The 20,342-nt window shown below is 39.7% G+C and overlaps 1 long non-coding RNA gene across 1 annotated transcript; it reads left to right on the top strand.

Moving 5' to 3' along the window:
• Window positions 1-1,202: 1,202 nt before the first annotated feature.
• Window positions 1,203-19,937, top strand: LOC140691574 (uncharacterized). The gene is made up of 5 exons (XR_012067316.1): window positions 1,203-1,233; window positions 11,340-11,440; window positions 16,971-17,023; window positions 19,003-19,092; window positions 19,513-19,937. It is a non-coding gene; the product is annotated as an uncharacterized lncRNA (long non-coding RNA).
• Window positions 19,938-20,342: the final 405 nt, after the last annotated feature.

Consider the following 20,342-nt stretch of genomic DNA (forward strand, 5'->3'; position numbering starts at 1 on the left):
GGCTTATAGCTCCTTTCCCAACATCACCCCTCTCCAACAGACCCAGTAAGACATCTGCCTTTGAATTCTCATCCTAGAACAGAGACAGTTTAGCACCATCAGATAGTCTTGCAACAAAGTCATGATTTAAGAGAAATAATTCTGTAACATCCCCATGCCAGATAATTCTTTCCCAGCTTCTCTGGGTGATTTCCTTCCTGGGGAGCAGTATGATCAGTTTGCACTGGCTTACCAAACAGCTGATGGTGTGGTGCACCATTGCCCCTAGTCGTGTGGATTTAGAGCGCCATTGCCTTCCGTAATCATTTATCCCTGAATCTCTTGGAGATCACCTCTGCTCACCGGGGCCCGGGACACTCAAGAGGACAGAAACCCGAATGCCAGCTGATGTCTGAACAGGAAAGGGCAAGTGGGGTGCTTCTGCCTGCTCACCTCCCCTCCAGGCTGACTGCTTACTTTATCAGAAGATCTACCTGTTTAATCAGATATGAAGCTGCTCCCTAGGCCTGACTAGTTTCAAAAGAAGGAAAGCTTGTGAAATTCAAACTCAGCGTGCTGGTGTAATGCTGACACACTAACGTGGGTGGGTTCCCAGCTGAGGTGAGATGTGTTTACTCAAACTGGTGAACATTTAGCTTCTAGAATAAAAGTACAAACAGATAGAGACTCTGCATTTTCCAACCTCCTTTCCCGGCCCCTCAAGATACCAGCACAGTGCTACCCTGTTTTTGTTTTTGCTCACACTTAGATCCACAGAAGCCTGTGGAGTGATGTGGGAAAAGAAAACTTAAGAGGTTTGAGCAAGTTAAATCCAGAGTCACATCTCAGCTCCTCCAAGTCTAGCTGAGTGACCGTGGAGACGTTACCTAATGTTGCTGGCCTCAGTATCATCCCCTCTCATCTAAGACAGTGACAATTTGATCAATATGCATAGAACATGGATAACCTCAGCAATTAAGACCTCCTGGGATGAGCGTACAAAGAATTCAGATCCTGTAGGGGAAGGGGTGTGCCGTCCCAGAACACGATAGCCAATCAATATGATCATTATAATCGGAACGACTATTTCGAATGTAATATTCAGTATTTTGCATGTTGTGGTGCTGATGACTAGATAGGAAAATCATAGAATGTTTAAGGAAGGTTGTGATGGGCAACGTTCCTTTCGGTCTTGGTTCAGTCTGGACAACCTGAGGGAAAGCCTCTTACGCATGCGGATCCAGGTCTTTGGAGGTTTGCACCTTCACCCCCAAGTCCTCCTTGCGTCTCTCACACCCCTGTCATGTGTGACATATTCTGTGAGATCAAGGAGTCCCCAAGATGAAGGAATGAGCTCACATTTTGAGCTCCTAAACAATGACTGTACCTTTGTTAATTTTTAATTGAAGTGTAGTCAATTTACTATGCTGTGTTAGTCTCTGGTGTACAGCATAGTGATTCAGTTATACATACAGACTTCTTTTCATATGATTTCATTATAGGTTATTAGAAGATACTGAGTATAGCTCTCTGTTCTGTACAGTAGGACCTTGTTGTCTGTCTATTTTATATACAGGAGTTAAAACCTGCAAATCCTGAATGCCTAATCTATCCCTCCCCACCTCTTCCCCCTCTGGTAACCATAAGTTTGCTTTCTGTGTCTGTGAGTGTTTCCGTTTTGTAAATAAGTTAATTGACTGTGCCTCTGAAATCAGACTCCCCATCTTTGAATTCCTGCTGGTCGGAAAATATGCTCTCTTTCCTCTTTTCCTTAAAAATCTCAACCACCCATGATTCTGTAAGGTCCTAGACTCATGTTAATTCAATTAACCTTCATAGCAATGTTATGGCTGAGGAAACCGAAGCCTTGCAGGTATGTGGGGACTTGGGATGACTCCCAGATTTGTATTTTTCTGATGTCTCATAGAAATAAGGATGATATTTTTATAAATTTATTTTATAAACAACTAGGGATGACAGTATTAAGGAGCAGAGGGAAAACTGTGCTTGCTGTTGTGAGAATTCAATGAGCTGCCGTGCCGGGGCCCACGCCTGGTGTCAAGTCAGTTCCTAGCAGACGTTCACTTTGGGGCTCCTGTCTGCACCCCAGCTGGGCCCTCCTTGGAGAGCCATGGATGCCATCCCTCAGGATAACTCTCCCACTCTCCTGACTCCACACATAGAAATCTGACTATTTCATTGTAGGAAGGTGTTTTGTAGATATGATGTAGCCACCCCACTCTCTCCCTGTCAATGTGGGTGACTCTTTGGGGGTCTAGAAAAGGAGTCAGGACTGGGCAGCCTGCCAAGCCTCAGAGGATGTCTGATGGTCAGACTCATGGAAGTGAGGCCAGGGGTGCTTAGGGGACACATGCCAAGTGTGTGTCTGCAGCCCCATCTGTCTGCAGGATCAGAGCAGCCGGAGCAGCTGCACGTTCACCTCAGGGACCCCTGTCCTGCCGGCACTTGCTGGCTGACACTGAGCTGAACACCCACAGCTTAGTAGCCTCTCGGTCCCTCCTGCAGGCCCTTCATGGACGGGTCAGAGAACTGCACGTGCACCAAGGAGGGGCCAAGCAGGTTAACATGAGGCTGTCCTCCTAGGTATGGAACACCACAGGGACAAGAGGCTTTGGCTCTGCTTCTCCTGAGCAGTGAGAACTCTGACCCAGGGCAGCTCAGACACAGGCCCTGCTGCTTGTGAGGGAGGCCAGGTCAGCCCCCAGCGTCTGCCTGATGCCACTCCAGCTCTGTCACTTCAGCCAGTTTCAGTAGTAGTCACTTGTATCAATTAGCCCTGTTAGGACTGACTTTGTAAAGCTGCCAAGCATGGGCCGGCATCTCCACACAGCAATGGGACAGAAAGGCAGGGTTGGGCTCACATGTTCTGAAATGCCTGCATAGCCAAGACGTTGGGAGAGTTGAGACAGGGTGTATCCGTCAGGCTCCTCTGCATCCAGGTCCTGGGATGGATCCAGAGCCACCAGAAGTCGCTTATTCAGAGGGGAAGTGTGCTCACCTTCAGGGAGGCAAGTCAGAGTTCTGGGCTTGCAAGACTGTGGCCTCATCAGATCTGAGGCGCAGGTAAAGCTATCAGGGGTCAGAGGGCAAAGGACAGGCATGGATGGCAAAGCAGAGGGTAGGATGAGCTAAGGCAGGTGGGTCAGAATTTAGGCTGGTTTGAGATTTGCAAATGTTAGCCACTCTATATAAAAATAGATTTAAAAAACAAATTTCTTCTGTATAGCGCAGAGAGCTGCATTCAATATCTTAATAATCCTTAATGAAAAAGAATATGAAAGTGAATATATGTATGTAAATGCATGACTGGGACATTGTGCTGTATACCAGAAATTGATACTTCGTGGCTGATCATACTTCAATTAAAAAAAAATTAGTCTGGGAACTGGGGATGTTCCAGATACTTCCCTCTCTGAAGCAGCCACTCGTGTAGGGTGTGGAGGCTCGTGTGCCCAAGTAGCCAGAGTGGGCAGCAGGGCCCTTCCTTGGCTTCGGCTCTCAGTGGCTGGCAGCTGAGTTTCTTCTTTGGAGGACGACTGCATCTGGGCTCCCGGAAGCTCTTTGCTGTCAGTAGGGAGATGGAAGAGCCTGAGGAATCCATGCACCTCTCCCCAGGGCACCCTGAACCAGTGACTGTCTGGTGACATATGGAAGTCCAGCCCTCTTGCCTCAGGTCAGGACAGTTCTGAGCTGTATTTTACCCTCTGGAGCCCCCCTGCAGGATCCAAGTGAAGCCACCCTCGTGGGACTCTGTCTAAAATCTCATCCTCCCCTAACTTCCACCCTCCCCTGTCTGGCTGACCCCCTGTCCGGCCAACCCCATGTCCTTACAGATCTCCCCTGGGAAGACGTCTGAATGAATCACTTACACAGGAACCTGCATCTCAGGGCCTCTTTCTATGGAAGCCACCTGACTCATGTTCTGGGCGGTCCCTCCCCTCACAGCAGGTTCTGAGCTCCCTCTGTATGCCTTATGCAGTTCACCACCTCCGTGCTCAGATCCCACCCCCTCTCAGCACGCACCTCTAGCAGGGGACCCAGCAGAGCAGCACACAAACTGCAGTGGGTCCACAGGAAATGGTGCAGATAATTGGGAGATCAAGGTCAGTGTGGGCTGTGACCATTCGAGGGGAGCTTCCTGGATGATATGGGCTTACACTTAGTTTTGAAGGGAAGGAGTTAGCAAGGCCGAGGGAGGACATAAGCAGGGGGACCCATGAGCCAAGATGCAGGGGCCACGGTCAGCACTAGGGGACTAGAGACCAGAGACAAGGAAGGCTCAGCTGCCTGGGCCAAGAACCTGGATACAAACCAGAGACCTCTTTCCTACTCCACCCAGAGAGCAAAGGTGTACATTTCTCTTCCCTACCTAGCATGGCTCCACAGGCATGGGCACAGTGGGGATGTCCAAGGTGGAGAACGGGCCAGCTGACAGCACCGGAACTGCACACAGGTCCCTGAGGATGTGGTGGGATGCGTGTCCCCTCAGCATGCCCAGCATGAAGGCAACCTGTCCTTCACAGTTTTATTACCACATCTTCCCTGCCCACTCCACAAGCCCATGCTCAGCCTAGTTACGAGAAAGGCTCTGGAGTGAATGAAAGAGCAAGAGTGGAGGGAAGAGAACCACCTTACAGCTGAGTGTGACCTCAGTCTGGGTTTCCCCTGAGACAAGGATGTAGGTGGTTTATTGGGGGGATGACCCCAGGAAACTCAAGTACAAGAGAGGGGGACATGGGACACAAGGAGGGAAAGCAAGTAATTGGAGCATTGGGCACAGGATCCTGCTGTGGGCAGCTGGGCTCTACCCCCTGGGGCCCTTGGAGATACAATTACTGTGACCAGCCATCTCAGGCTGCCAGCCTGACCCTGTGTTAGCACTGGAAGTCCAGCACCCTGGGAATCCCCTCAGCCCCTTGCAGATCAGGGTGGTCTCTGGTATCATGAGAACGTGCACCTGAGGATGGAGAGATTGGAATATTTGTCAACATAAGTCCCTCATCGGTTGAACATTGTCTCTGGGGATCTGCACCTCCAGGCTGCCCTGGCCTTACATTTCAGTCTTTAATCCATTTTAAATTATATTTGTGAGTGGTGGAAGGTAGGTGTCCGATTTCATTTTTCTGCATGTGGTTTTCCAATTTAACCAACATCATTTGTTGAAGACATTAGCCTTTCCCCTTTCAAAATAACATTAAAACCAATAAAAAATACTTAAGAATAAACTTAACTAAGAAAGTGAAAAAATTGTACTTTAAAAACTATAAGACTTCTGGAAAAAATTGAAGAAGTGAAAACAAATGGAAAGATATACTGGGCCAGAAGTATGGTTAATGGACCAGAAGAATTAATGCTAAAATGTCCATACTACCCAAAGCCACTTAGAAGGTCAATGCAATTTCTATCAATATTCCAACAGCATTTTTCACAGATAGAAATCCGTCTTAAAATTTTTTGATGTGACCACAAAAGACCCAGACACCAGAGCAATCCTGAGAAGGAATAAATTGGGAGTCATCACACTTCATGCTTTAAAACTATATCACAGTGCTATAGTCATGAGACACCACGATACTGGTATTAAAATACATACATAGTCTAAAAAAGGAACAGAATAGAGAGCCTAGTAGTAAATCCAAGCATATAAGGTCAACAAATATTTGAGATGGGAGTAAAACGTGTTCAATGGGCAAAGGATTGTCTCTGACAAATGGTGCTGGGACAGCTGGACACTACTTTTAATTTTTGGCAGAACCTCCATACTGCTCTTCATAGTGGCTGTGGTAATTTACATTTTTACCAAAAATTCACAGGGATTTTCTTTTCTCCACATCCTTGCCAATTCTTGTACTCACTTATCTTTTTTGACTGTAGCCATTGTAACAGGTGAGAGATAGTCTCATGGTTTTGATTTGCACTTCCCTGATGATTAATGACGTTGAACACCATTTCATGTTGGACATTTGTATGTCTTCTTAGGAAAAAAATGCCTATTCAGATCCTCTATTCATTTTTAACTAGATTTTTTTGGCTGCTAAGTTGTATGATTTATTTATGTACTTGAGTAACTACCACTTACCAAAAGATGGTGATGCTAATAGTTGCTCCTATTCCATATGATGCCTTTTTTGTTTTTTCAATTTTTTTTCTATGCAGAAGTTTTTTAGGTTAACTTAGTCCCATTTATTTCTTTTTGCTTTTGCTTTTGTTGCCTGTCCTGTGGAGTCATATCCAAATAATCATTATTCCCAAGACCAAGGTTGAGAAGCTTTTCCTCTATGATTTTTTTTAGGAGTTCTATGGTTTCAAGTCATACAGTTGGCTCTTTAATCTATTGTGAGTTAATTTTTGTGAGTAGTGTAAGATGGGGTCCAGTTTAAGTCTCTTACATTCATTCTGCTGTACCAATTTACATTTCCACCCAAAAAGTGTGCAAGTTACCTTTTCTTCATACTCTTGAAAATACAATTTTTTTATTTTTTATAATAGCCATTCTAACAGGTGTGAGGTGATGTTTCCTTGTGGTTTTGGTTTGCAGTTCCCTGATGATTACTGATGTTGAGTATTTTTTCATGTACCTGTTGGGCATTTGTATGTCCTTTTTGAGAAAAGAAAGTCTACTCAAGTCCTTTAGCCCATTTTTAATTTTTTATTTGTTAGTATTTCATGAGTTATGTATATATTTTATCAAAAATGGTTTTGTGAATAAAAAAAGGTTTGCATATATGTTTTCTTGTTCTGCAGCTGCTTTTAAGTTTGCTGATTACTTATTTTGCTATGCAGTGTTTTTTACTTTTTGTTTGTTTGTTTGTTTGCTGTAGTTCCACTTGTTTATTTTTGCTTTTGTTTCTTGCATCTTTGGTGTCGTATCCAAAAAATATTTGCCAAAACCATCCCAAGGAGCTTTTTCTTTCTATTTTCTTCAAGTACTTTTACCATTTTAAGTCTTATATTTAAGCCTTCAGTCCACTCAGAGTTAATTTTTGTGAGTGCTACAGGAATGGGGTCCAGTTGTATTCATCTGTATGTCATTATCCAGTTTTTCCAGTGCAATTTATTGAAAAGACTGTATGTTCCCCATTACTTCTTCTTGGCTCCCTTGTGAAATATTTGTTGACTGCATATGAATGGATTTATTTCTGAGCTCTTGATTGTTTCATTGGACTTGGTCTCTATTTTTTGCAGTACGTACCATTTTGATTACTATAGCTTTGTAACAAAGTTTGAAATTAGGGAGTGTGATGTCTCTAGATTTGTTCTTCTTTGACCAGATTGATTTGGCTATTGGGGATGTTTTGTGGTTCCATACAAGTTTTAGGATTGCTTTCTCTTTCTCTGTGTAAAAGTCATTGGAATTTTGATAGGGATCACATTGAATCTATAGACAGCCTTGAGTGGTATAGACATTTTTTACAATATTTTTGCTTCTAATTCATAACCATGAAAACTGTTACCATTTGTTTGTGTTTTTTCACTTTCCTCACCAATGTTTTGTCATTTTAGGTGTATGGATATTTTATCCACTTGGTTTAATTTATTCTTAAATGTTTTATTTATTTCTGATGCCATTTTAAATATTACTGCTTTTTAAGTTTCTTTTTCAGATTGTTTGTTGTTGGTATATAGAAACACACTGCTCTTCACTTGTTGATTTTTGTATCTTGTAACCTGACTGAATTTGTCTATTGTGATAGGTTTTTAGTGGTATCATAAGGATTTTCTACATGTAAGATCATGTTAAATGTAAACAGAAATAGTTTTACTTCATCCTTTTCAATTTGTATTTCTTTTATATATTTTTCCTGCCTAATGGCTCTGGCTAGGACTTCCAGTATTAGGTGAAAAAGAAGTGGTGAGAGTTCACAGACTTACTTTGTTTATATTTTTGGCAGAACACTTTTCAGACTTTCACCATTGAGTATGTTTGCTGTGAATTTGTTTGGTATGACCCTTATTATGTTGATGTACTTTTCTTTCTATAGCAATTTGTTGAGTGTTTTTATCATGGAAGAGTGTTCAATTTTTTTCACATGCTTTTTCTGCATCTATTGAGATCACCGTATGAGTTTTGCATTTCATTCTATTAATGTGATGTATGACATGTTTGATTTACATAGGTAGAATTATCCTTGCATTCCAGGGATAAAGTCCACTTGATCATGGTATATAATCTTTTCAGACTATACTGTTGAATTTGGTTTGCTAATATTTCATTGAGAAATTTATCAGTAATACTTGCCAGGTGTTTTTTTTTTTTTTTTCATGTAGTGTTCTTATTTAGCTTTGGTATCAGGGTAGTGCTGGACTCATCAAATGAGTTTGAAAATGTTCCTCCTCTTCATGTTTTTGAAAAGTTTGAGATGAATTTGTATTCTATTTAAATGTTTATTTTAAGCCTTTATTTTTGGTAGGTTTTTTATTACTGATACAATCTATTCACTCATCAGTGGTCTGTTCAGATTTTCTATTTCTTCATGATTAACTTTTGTTTTCCTGTTTCTAGGAATTTACTTTTTTCTAGGCTATCCAGTTTGTTGGTTATGTTTGTACATAGTCACCTCTTATAATCTGTTGTATTTCTGTTGCATCAGTTGCAATGTTTCCTCTCATTTCCAATTCATTTGCATATTCCCTTTTACCCTTTGTTAGTATAGTTCAGTTAGCTGATTTTGTTTACCATTTCAAAAACAACCTCTAGCATTGATGTTTTCTAATTTTTATAGTCTTTTATTTATTTCTGCTCTCACATTTGTTATTTTATTCCTTTGCTACTTGTTAACTTAGTGGGATTTTTTTTTCCTAGTCTCTTGAGAAGTAAAATTCTTTATTTGTGGTCTTTCTTTTTTCTAATCGTAGTCATTTATTGTAATAAACTCTCATAGCTCTTTTTGTGGCATCTTACATCTTAGAAGTTTTAGTAAATTGTGTTTCCATTTTCTGTTTCAAGATTTTTTTTTTAATTTCAAGGACATTATTGTAAAGCTGTTTTAAGTTCCCTCCATTTTTATTGAGATATAATTGATATAAAGTGCTGTTTAAGATTAAAATGCACATTATAATATTTTGATTTTGATATATTGTGAAATGATTATCACATAAGATTAGTTAACATACATCATCTTATACAGATGCAAAAAATGAAACAAAATATATTTTCCTGTAATGAGAGCTCTTAAGGTTTACTTGCTTAACAGCTTTCAAATATATTATACAGCAGTGTTAACTGTATTCATCATGTTGTACATAACATTCTCAATACTTATTTATCCCATAACCGGATGTTGGTACCTTTGCACTTCCTGCATCAAATTCTCCCTTTTCCCACCGCCCACCTCTACTAATCAAAACTCTGATCTTTTTCTATGAGCTTGTTTTTGGTTTTTTCACATATAAATCAGGTCATACAGTATTTGTCTTGCTCTGTCTGACTTCTCTCACTTGACATGATGCCTTCAAGGTCCATCTATATTATCCCCAATGGCAGAATTTCCTTCTTTTTATGGCTGAGTAATATTTCATTGTCTAAATATACCACAGCTTTTATATGCACTCATCTGTCCATAGACGCTTAGGTTGTTTCCATGTCTTGACTATTGTAAATAATGCTGCTGTGAACATGGGTGCAGATGTCTCTTCAACATAGTATTTTTGATTCATTCAGATGCATTTCCCATAGGCAGAAATGCTGGGTCATATGGTAGTCCTATTAAATGTTGAGGAACCTCTCTAGTGTTTTCCATTGAGGCCAAACCAATTTATAAGCCAACCAAAATTGCACAAAGTCTCCCTTTTTCTCCACATCTTGGCTAACATTTGATGGTAAACCTCTTGTCTTTTTGATGAATTCCATTCTAATAGTCCTGAGGTGGTATCTCATTGTGGCTTTAATTTTAATTTTTCTAATGTTTAGTGATGTTGAGCACATTTTTATGTATTTGCTGGAAATTCATGTATTTTCTCTGGAAAAATGTCTTTTCAGGACTTTTCCACAGCTTTTAATTGACTTATTTTGTGTTTGTGTGCTTTTTAGTTGTGTGGTATGTATTTTGAATATCAACCCTTTATTAGCTATAAGGTTTGCAGATATTTTTTCCCACTATGTAGGCTGTCTTTTCATTTTGTTGATTGTGTGTCTTGCAGTGTAAGAGATTTTTATTTTAGTTTGGTATATTTCCATTTGTTAATTGTTCCACCTGTTAAATTGTTTATGCTTAAGGTATCATCAAAAATAATTTTAAGACCTCTGTTAAAAAGATTTTTACTGTTTTCTTTTAGGAATTTTATGACTTCCAGTCTTACATTTACCTTTATTTCATTTCTATTTAATTTCTGTGAGTGGTGTTAGATGGGGGTCTAGTTTTATTCTTTTGCATGTGAATATACAATTTTCCAACCACTGTTCATTGACAAGACTGTCTTTGCTCCACTGAGTATCCTGACCTCCTTATCAAATATTGGGTTACTTTATATGCAAGGGTTTGTGTCTGGACTCTCAGTTCTATTCCATTGGTGTATATGCCTGTTTTTATGGCAGTACCATGCCATTTAGATTATTATAGCTTTATAATATAGTTTGATATCATGGGGTGTGATACCTCATGGGGTGTGATACCTCCAGCATTGCATATACAAGGTCTTTTGTGGTCCCTTACACATTTTTGTACTTTTTTTCTATTTTTAAAAAATGCCACTGGATTTTGACAGGAATTGAAGTAAATCAATAGATGGCTTTGGGTAGTATGGACATTTTAATAATATTAATTCTTCCAATCCATGGACAAGGGATAACTTTACATTTATGTCTGTCTTTCAGTTTCTTTCATTAGTGTATTATAGTGATCTTGTATCCCCTTGGATAAATTTATTCCTTATTATTTTATTGTTTTTGATGCTGTTAGAAATAGAATTGTTTTCTTTCTTTTTCAGATAATTTTCAGTATATAGAAATATGACTGACTTTTGCACTTTAAATTTTTATTCTACAGCTTTACTGATTATGTTGATTAGTTCTAACACGTTTTTGGTGAAGTTTTTAGGACTTTCTATATATAAAATCATGTTATCTTACAATAGAGACATTTGTACTTCTTATTTTCCGGTTTTGATGCCTTTCGTGTCTCTTCCTTGCCTGACTGCTCTGGCTAGGACTTCTATGCGGAGTGAGTGGTGGGGGTGAGCTGCCGTGTCTTGTTCCTGACATTAGGGGGAAGGTTTCAGACTTTCACTACTGAATATGTTTTGAGGCATGGCCTTGAGTTACATTCATTTTACACCTAAGTTTTTCATTGCCTTTTCTGTGTCTATTGATTATGTTTTTTTCTTTTGTTCTATATGAGCAGCAGCATGTAAAGCCATATTACTTCTGAATCTGGGAGAGGGGAAATGGTCCCTGTTCCTCTTAGAGCACAGTGCCAGGTGACACTCAGGGGATTCATGACAGGTGAGTCTGGGTATTGTGGAACACTGTAAAATGTCATGGCTCCTTTCTTCTTGTTCAGTTGTGTCTTCTTAGTGCTTGAACTTTGTGTGAGTGAAAACCCAGAGCTGTTTTGTGGCCCAGAAACTGAGTACTCTCCTTCCCAGTATTTGTGCTGTTGAAAGTCTCCACCTTATGCCGAAATGAGAGCAGTTGTCTTTGTCTCGCTTAGTCCTTGGGCACAGGGGAAAGATACCTCACTCATGGCCGGTTGGTGTCTGACGTGCATTAATCATCTGGTGAACACAGTGGAGGGAGATTGAGGAAGCAGAGGCCCACTGTCTAGTTGTGCTGGCACATGTGTCAGAATGAGGTCAGCTGAACAAAGTGCAGGGTGAAGGAGGCACAGAGGACAACAGCAGCACTTCTGTGAGTGTGGAGCACAAAGGTTTGACCCAAATTCAATGTCTTATAGTTTGATTAGTAACTGCGTCCTCTGAAAATGGCTGGCGGTTTTAAATAAAACACGCCTCTTCCCTCTTGTACGGATCCATCCAGTTTTCATTTTGTAAGTGAACTTTATTCACATTTAAACACTGGAAGACGATGTATAAATTATATTTTTTCCTTAAATGTGGCTGTATGTTGATGAGAGAAACTGCAGTAGATAGAGCAGCATGTAGGAAATTTTTGAAGGACTGAAATACCTGAACCTTATTGGAAGATTCTCTTACTGTCAGACCAGTGGGAGTGAGTGCGACCCTGGGGAAGCAATGCTGTATGAAAAGCAAAGCCGAGAGGTAGAAAGAAGAAGGAAAGAAATGGGAGACCTCAGGTCACAGGAGGGTCAGAGTAGGGCCACCTTTCAGTGGAGAAGTCCCTGGAGCCATTGGCTTGTGATGCTGACTTTGTCCACACGTCTGGTAATGGACATCTGAGGTGTGTAGTTAGTAAGGAATCTGCGCCTGCTAACCCCAAGATCTGCACGAAGCCTGCTCAGTCATGTACAGCACTGGGCATTGTTTCAAGGGTCTCGGAGATTGTAGTGAGCAACAGACATTCACAGTTCATTCATTGATTTCTATACAGAACACTTTAAACATGAGCTCAGTTTAAAAATCAATACTCCTAACCACTTAGTAAAATGTTTCACATGAGAGGTGTTCTGTTCCATGTAGGGGTACAATTTGTCATTAGTCACAGTTAATAAGTCATAAATAACAGATATCTCTTGCCTTGTGATGAGTCTAGTTTTATCTAAAAGTCTTGGAGAGAAGAGGTGAGTTATACCTTCTCAAATTCAAATTTTATAATCAGCAGTTCTCTTGATTTGTCCTTTGATCCCGTGGTTTCTGAGATTGTGTTATTTCATTTCCTCATATTTGTAGGATTTTCTAACTTTGTGCTTTAATTGATTTCTACTTTCATTTCATTATGCAACAAAAGATTCTTGGTAGGATGTCAATCTTCTTCAATTTGTATGTCCCTCTTGTGACCTAACATGTGGTCTATCCTGGAGAATGTTCTGTCATTATTCTGCAGAGGGATGAAAAGTTCTGTGTATGTCTGTTAGGTCCATTTGTCTAAAGTGTTGTTCAGGTCCACTGATTGTTTATTGATTTGTGTATCAATGTTCTATCCAGTGTTGAAAATCAGGTATAGAAATGCCAACTATTGTATAGCATTCAGTTTCTCCTTTCAGATCTGTCAGTGTTTGCTTTACATACTTAGATGATCTGATATTAGATGTGTATAAATAGTTACAGTTGTTATAACTTCCTAGGGAATTGCATGGTTATTATTACATAATACATTTTTTGTCCCTAGTGACCATTTCTGGCTAAAAGTCACCTTTGTCTGAGAGAAGTATAGTAGCCACTCCTGCTTTGTTTTGGTCGCCATTTTCATGGACTATCTTTTCCCATCACTTTACTTCCAGCCTATGTGTGTCCTTAAAAATCTAAGATGAATTCTTGTAGACAGCATGTGGTTGGATCTTGGCTTTTTAATCCATTCGACCACTATGTACATTTTTATTAGGGAGTTTAGCCCATTTACAGCTAAAATAGTGTTTGCTCAGGAATGACTTACTGTTGTCATTTTTGAACTGATTTCTGTTTGTCTTGCAGGTTTCTTTTTCTTTTCATGTATTTCTTTGTGTTCCATTGTTTTTGATACTGATGTGTTTTTATTTCTTTTCTCTTTTTTTGTGTCTCTACTACAGGTATATTCTTAGTGGTTACCAAGGGGCTTGTATGAAATACCTGTTAGTTATAACAGCCTATTGTAAGTTGATAGCAACTTAATTTCACTTGCACATAAGAAATCTCTATCTCTCCATCCATATTATGTGCTACTGATGTCACAGTTTACATCTACTTCTATTATGTATCTAGCAATCTAATTCAGTTATAGTTATTTTAAATCTCTCATCCTCTAAGTTTTATAGTAGTATTAGTAGCAATTTACTACCATCATTATAGTAATAGAGTATTCTGTTTTTCTGTATATATTTGCCTTTACCATTAAGTTTCAGATTGTCTTCTGCTCTTGTGTTGCTGTTTAGTATCCTTTTCTTCCGACTTGAAGATTTCCCTCACACATTTCTTTTAAGAAACATCTTGCTAAATTCCTTTAGCTTGTGGTTGTCTGAGAAATTCTTTCTCTCTCTCTCTCTCTTTTTTTTTTTTTTTTTTTTTTTTTGTGGACAGGTGTGATCCATGTAGTATTCTTGGTTGGCAGTCTTTCTTTACCTTGCAGTATTTTGGCTTATGTTATCCCAGTCTTTTCTGGCTCCAAAGTTTCTCCTGAAAATATCAACTGGTAGTTTTATGGGAATTGCTTCGTATGTATAGAACAAGGTGACTTTCTCTTGCTGCTTTCAACAGTCTTTCTTTGTCTCAAACTTCTGACAATTTGATTATAACGTGTCTTGGTATGGTTCACTTTGAATTCTTACTTGATGTCCTTTGGCATTTCTGGACCTGGATGTCTGTTTTATTCTGCAGGTTTGGGAAAAAATTCAGACATTATTTATTTCTATATTTTTTCTGGTTCTTTATCTCCTCTTGGCCCTCCAGTATTGTGCATTTGGACTACTTGATATTGTTACATAATTTCTTTAAACTATTTTCACGTGTTTTATTCCTTTTTACCCCTTTTTTTCATGCATTCCTCTTCTGACCTCAGTAAGAATCTGTATGAACACTATTTTGAATTTTATGTTGTGTGTATCACTTATCTCTGTGTCATTATAGTCACTGTCTAGGAGTGTATCTTGTTTTCATTTTGTTCTGTTTTTGCTTGGAGTATATTCATTGTTTCTTTATTTTTCTTGAATCCTTGTTTGTTTCTTTGCCTTATACCAAATAGCCTCCTCTCCCAATCTTCAGGGTCTTTCCTTATGTCAGAAATGTTTGGCACAATCAGCCCAGCCAGAGCTTCTGGGTGCCTCTCAAACCTTGTTCTTGCTCACAGTGCCTTTTTTTCAGGTGCTCCCAGGAGACTGAGGTCCTGTCAGTGCCCCAGGAGAGGCAAGTTAGAAGCTGACCCTCAGGCAGCAACTGGAAAAGCTGGGGAACTACATATGTAGCTTAACACTTTCAGTAGAGAAGCTAGGAGCTTGTCTCTGTTGCTACAGGAAGCTAGGGGAGGCAGGGGGAGTTGTGATAAAGCCTGCAGGGCCATGAGGAACTGCCATTTTGTTCTCTGTAGACTCCAGGAGACTAATGAGTGCTGTCAAAAACAATCCAATAAATGTTAGATCCACTGGAAAAATATAAGTTCTGTGTAGGAAAGGAAAGTGTCTGCTCTTCCTAATACTGTGTTATTTTTATTCACACAGCTTAATGCTTAGAGTATTACACTTATTTAGTATATCTTTAATCCATTTACTTATTTATGCAAGAAATAGTCACTGATTTTCCAGCACTGTTTTGTGTCTTGGAGATTGAATAAAGAAAGAACTGAGTACAAGAATTGTGATCAGGAAGGCTCCAGTGTAGTGAGGGACAAACTAGATGTAAACACCTTCAGACAGCTGCCATGGCTTTGACCAGACATGAATGGGGGCTGATTGAGGTCTGAGGTATGTGGAAGCTTGTCTGGATACTTGAGTAAAGACGTCATTGTTGACAGACTCACTGAGACCAGATGGCTGGTGTTTTCTAGCACCACATCTCTGAAGAATTTTCTCTGGGATGGATCCACAGGGCCTGTAACTCTTGATGGAAATCCACACTACTTCCTCCAGGTCACTGCTTTGTAAAAGTTCACAGACATTCATTTCTGATGGGGCTTCCCTGACCAGTTCCATGTGCAGAGTTGGCATGATGGTGCTGGGCAAGGGGACTTTGTGTACAGTCGGCTCAGATCCTGTTCGCTGTTTCTGTGCTGACTTTTTTTATACACTCCATATACAATCAGGGATATATAGACACTGAAAGACAACAAATGTTTATTGAAAAAATTATCACATGAGATATGGTGTGAAATACCATGGACATGCTCAAAGTCATGACTCTTTATTGGTTATTATAAATTTGGGGAACATGTAACAAAACTGTCCTTTTCACCATTTTTAAGGACATAAGGCAGACAGTGTCACTGAACTGCTGATTCTTAACCATGACGATGGACAGATCAGCCTGCTAGAAACCTCAAGTTTCTCACCTGTGAAATGGCTCAACAATTCTTTAGAATTTTTGAGTTCCAGTGAATTGATATGTAAAGTGCCTTCTATATAGCAAATGCTCAATAAATTGAAGTTATAGATCGGTTATTATTAAAATGGCAGACAGCCTTCCAGCAATGCTCAGAATCCTGCAGAACTAAACAGGCTTCACAGTGAATTCAGGATCTGCAGGTGTAACCTCTCTCATCTCTGTACAACTCAGATGTTCACTAAAAGGCATAGGACATACAATTCAGAAGCACAAGCCAGAGGCCCATGAGACTTACGTGCTGGACGGTGGTCCCAGCCTAACCCCTCTCCTTTTTTCTCTGTGGCCTCCAAACGTCAGTTATTGTCTGCTTTGTATCTTCATTCTGTCTGTCTGTGAAAAGGTAATAGAAGCCTTGTGACTTAATCTAATTGGAGTTGGTCTCTCTAGTTCTTAAATAATTCCCACAGGTCCCCAAATTGTATTTTGTATACTATTATCATTTTTTGCATTCTTTTTCACTGAAATATAGTTGGTTTACAATGTTGTGTCAATTTGTAGTATACAGCATACTGTTTAAGTCATACATATACAAACCTATCTTTGTTTCCATATTCTTTTTCATTATACGTTGCTGCAAGACACTGAATATAGTTCCCTGTGCTGTATAGAAGACACATGTTATTTATTTATTTTATATATAATAGTTAGTATCTGCAAATTTCAAACTCCCAATTTATCCCTTCCCACTCCCTTCCCTCCCTAGGAACCATAAGTTTGTTTTAAATGCCTGTGAGTCTGTTTCTGTTTTGCAGATAATTTCATTTGTGTCTTTTTTTTTTTAGATCTCACATATAAGTGATATCATGTGGTATTTTTCTTTCTATTTCTAGCTTACTTCACTTAGAATGATGATCTCCAAGTTTATCCATGGTTGCTGCAAATGGTATTATTTTATTCTTTTTATGGCTGAGTAGTACTCCATTGTGTAAATTTACCTAGACTTTTTTATCCAGTTATCTATTGATGGACATTTAGGTTGTTTCTATGTCTTGGCTATTGTAAACAGTGCTGCTATAAACACTGCGGTGCATGTGTCTTCTTGAATTATATTTTTCTCCACATATATGCCCAGGTGTAGGATTGCTGAGTCACATAGTAAGTTTTAGTTTTTTAAGGAACATACATACTGCCCTCCAAAGTGGCTGCACCAATTTACATTCCCACCAACAGCATAGGAGGGTTCCCTTTTCTCCACAACTTCTGCAGCATCTATCATTTGTGGACTTTTTAATCATGGCCACTCTGACTGGTGAAATGTGAAACCTCATAGTAATTTTGATTTGCATTTCCCTAATAGTGATATTGAGCATCTTTTCATATGCCTGTTGGCCATCTGTATGTCTTCATTGGAGAAATGTCTGTTTAGAAGAAGAAACATCTGTTTTCTGCCCATTTTTCGACTGAGGAGTTTGGTTTTTTTTTCCCTTATTTTAAGCTGTATGAACTTTTTGCATATTTTGGAAATTAGTCCTTTGTTGGTCATATCATTTGAAAATATTTTCTCCCATTCTGTATGTTGTCTTTTCATTTTGTTTATGGTTTTCTTTGCTCTGCAAAAGCTTTTAAGCTTAATTAGGTCTCATTTGCTTATTTTTACTTTTATTTCCATTACTTTAGGAGCTGGTTTTGAAGAAAAAGCTACTGCAAGTTATGTCAAAGAGTGTTCTGCCTTTCTTTTCCTCTAGGAGTTTTACAGTATCTGGTCTTACATCTGGGTCTTTAATCCATTTTGAGTTTATTTTTGAATATGGTGTTAGAGAATGTTCTAATTTCATTCTTTTATATGTAGCTGTCCAGTTTTCCCAGGAACACTTATTGAAGAGACTATCTTTCCTCCATTGTATATTCTTACCTCCTTTATCATAGATTAACTAACCGTAAGTGCATGGATTTATTTCTGGATTTTCCATCCTGTTCCATTGATCTATGTGTCTGTTTTTGTGCCAGTACCATACTGTTTTGGCTGTTGTAGCTTTGTAGTATAGTCTGAAGTCAGGGAGCTTGATTCCTCCAGCTTGGTTCTTCTTTCTGAAGATTGTTTTGGCTATTTTGGTCTTTTGTGTTTCCATACAAATTTAAAAAAAATTTGTTCCAGTTCTGTGAAAAATACCATTGGTAATTTGATATGGATTGAATTGAATCTGTAATTACCATGGGTAGCATGGCCATTTTGACCATATTGATTTTTCCAATCCAAGAACACTGTATATCTTTCGATCTGTTTGTGTTGTATCCAGTTTCTTTCATTAGCATCTCATAGTTTCCAGAGTGCAGGTCTTTTGCCTCCCTAGGTAGGATTATTCTTAAGTATTTTATTCTTTATGATGTGATGGTAAACTGGATTGTTCCCTTAATTTATTTTCCTGGTGTTTTGTTATTACTGTATAGAAGTGCAACTGATTTATGTGTATTTATTTTGTATTCTGCAACTTTACCAAATTCATTGATGAGCTCTGGTAGTTTTTTGGTGGCATCTTTACAATTTACTATGTACAGTATTACATGCAAACAGTGACAGTTTTACTTCTTCCTTTCCAACTTGGATTTTCTTTAATTCTTTTCCCTCTGTCATTGCTATGGCTAGGACTTCCAAAGCTATTATGAGTAAAGGTAGTGAGAGTGGGCTTCCTTGTCTTGTTCCTCATCTTAGAGGAAATGCTTTCAGCTTTTCACCATTGAGTCATTGAGTCTGATGTTAGCTGTGGGTTTGTCATATATGGCCTTTATGATGTTGATGTATGTTCCCTCTATGACCATTTTATGGAGAATTTTAAATCATAAATGAATGTTGAATTTTGTGAAAGGCTTTTTCTGCACCTAATTTAGATGATCATATGGCTTTTGTTCTTCCATTTTTTCCAGATTTCAGAAACTTAATCATGGGGCTGGTCTCCTTGCAAGAAAGGCAGGACTCCAGATCCACACCCAACTCACCAAAGTCCAGACTGATGAGTATGTTGAGTCTTAAATGTTATATCAACACTCATTGCCCAACTATATGTCTTATTCCCATGTCTGTCCCTCAAGGCCCAGGCCTTTCACTTCCCTTCCCACATCATGGTGGTGGCTGTGGGAGGACATCATCTTATTGTTCACTCATCCAGCAGGGGGCAGGTCTGGGCCAAGTAGTCCTCAGACTCCTTGGGGGACTCAAGTTATTTGGCATTTATTTGTGCAGGTGAGTCACCCACTTCCTGCTCCACAGTCCAGACCACTCTGTCCTGGACCCCGGAGGGCATTTAGAGCACAGATGGAAGCTCAGAGGGGCCCAGGATGCCTTCTTTCACCTAGAATGTCCGCTGTGCTGGTTCCTGGACTCCTGAGTGAAAATAGAAGTTCTGAGGAAGCTCATGCCCTGTTCTATCTTTCCAGGAAAATAAGAACAGTCCCTCATCCCCGAGTAGACTTAGAAGAAGTTCTGTGAAGTTAGTGGACCCAGAACACCCACCCTGAGCTCCAGACCTTCGCAGGCAGATGGGGATTTGATGGGGATGCAGATTTTCCTTGAGGCTCCGCCAGTCAAGAGCATCCTTCTGGGAAGCACAACCCACATAGTCAGGTTCCTGCCTCTCAAAGGGCCTTGGAGTATTTCACAGCCTTGTCCTACAGAACGTCCCTGAGCAGTACAGTGGGAGCCCAGGAGCACCTGTGTGTCTGCATTTTGTATGTTGGGAAACCCTCCATAATGATCTCCAGTGTATCAGTCTTTAGCGTAGAGCACATCTACTCATTGTTACGTAGACACAACCACAGCGATCATGTATATTAATAAATGTCACAAAACTGACTAAAGACAATGGTAGTGGTGATGATGATGATTTACTGCTACTACCATTGAAGATAATAGTAAACTGAGAAAGATGGCAGATTAGCATACAGACTCCTCTAAGCAAATTTCAAGGTACCTGTATCAGACTTACCAGGGTATGTTAGAGTCAGAATCCTAGGTTTGCACAAAGAAATCTGTTCTGAGAGGAGAAAACAAGCAGAAGGGGGTAAAATACCAAACAGGAGGAGGGTAGGGTGAATTGGAAACTCATATGCAAACCAGGGGAGGAGAGTCCTCAGGGACAGAGAAAAAGTGTCCTTGTCTGTGGTAAATGGACCCTGTCCTGCCTCCACAGAACAACCCCCTGGTCTCAGAAGATGGGCCAGCTGGCTGATGGGACTGGGCTCCATACAGGGAAGGCAGGAACTACGTC

The sequence above is a fragment of the Vicugna pacos genome, chromosome 35 (assembly GCF_048564905.1).
Source record: "Vicugna pacos chromosome 35, VicPac4, whole genome shotgun sequence".
Taxonomy (NCBI): domain Eukaryota; kingdom Metazoa; phylum Chordata; class Mammalia; order Artiodactyla; family Camelidae; genus Vicugna; species Vicugna pacos.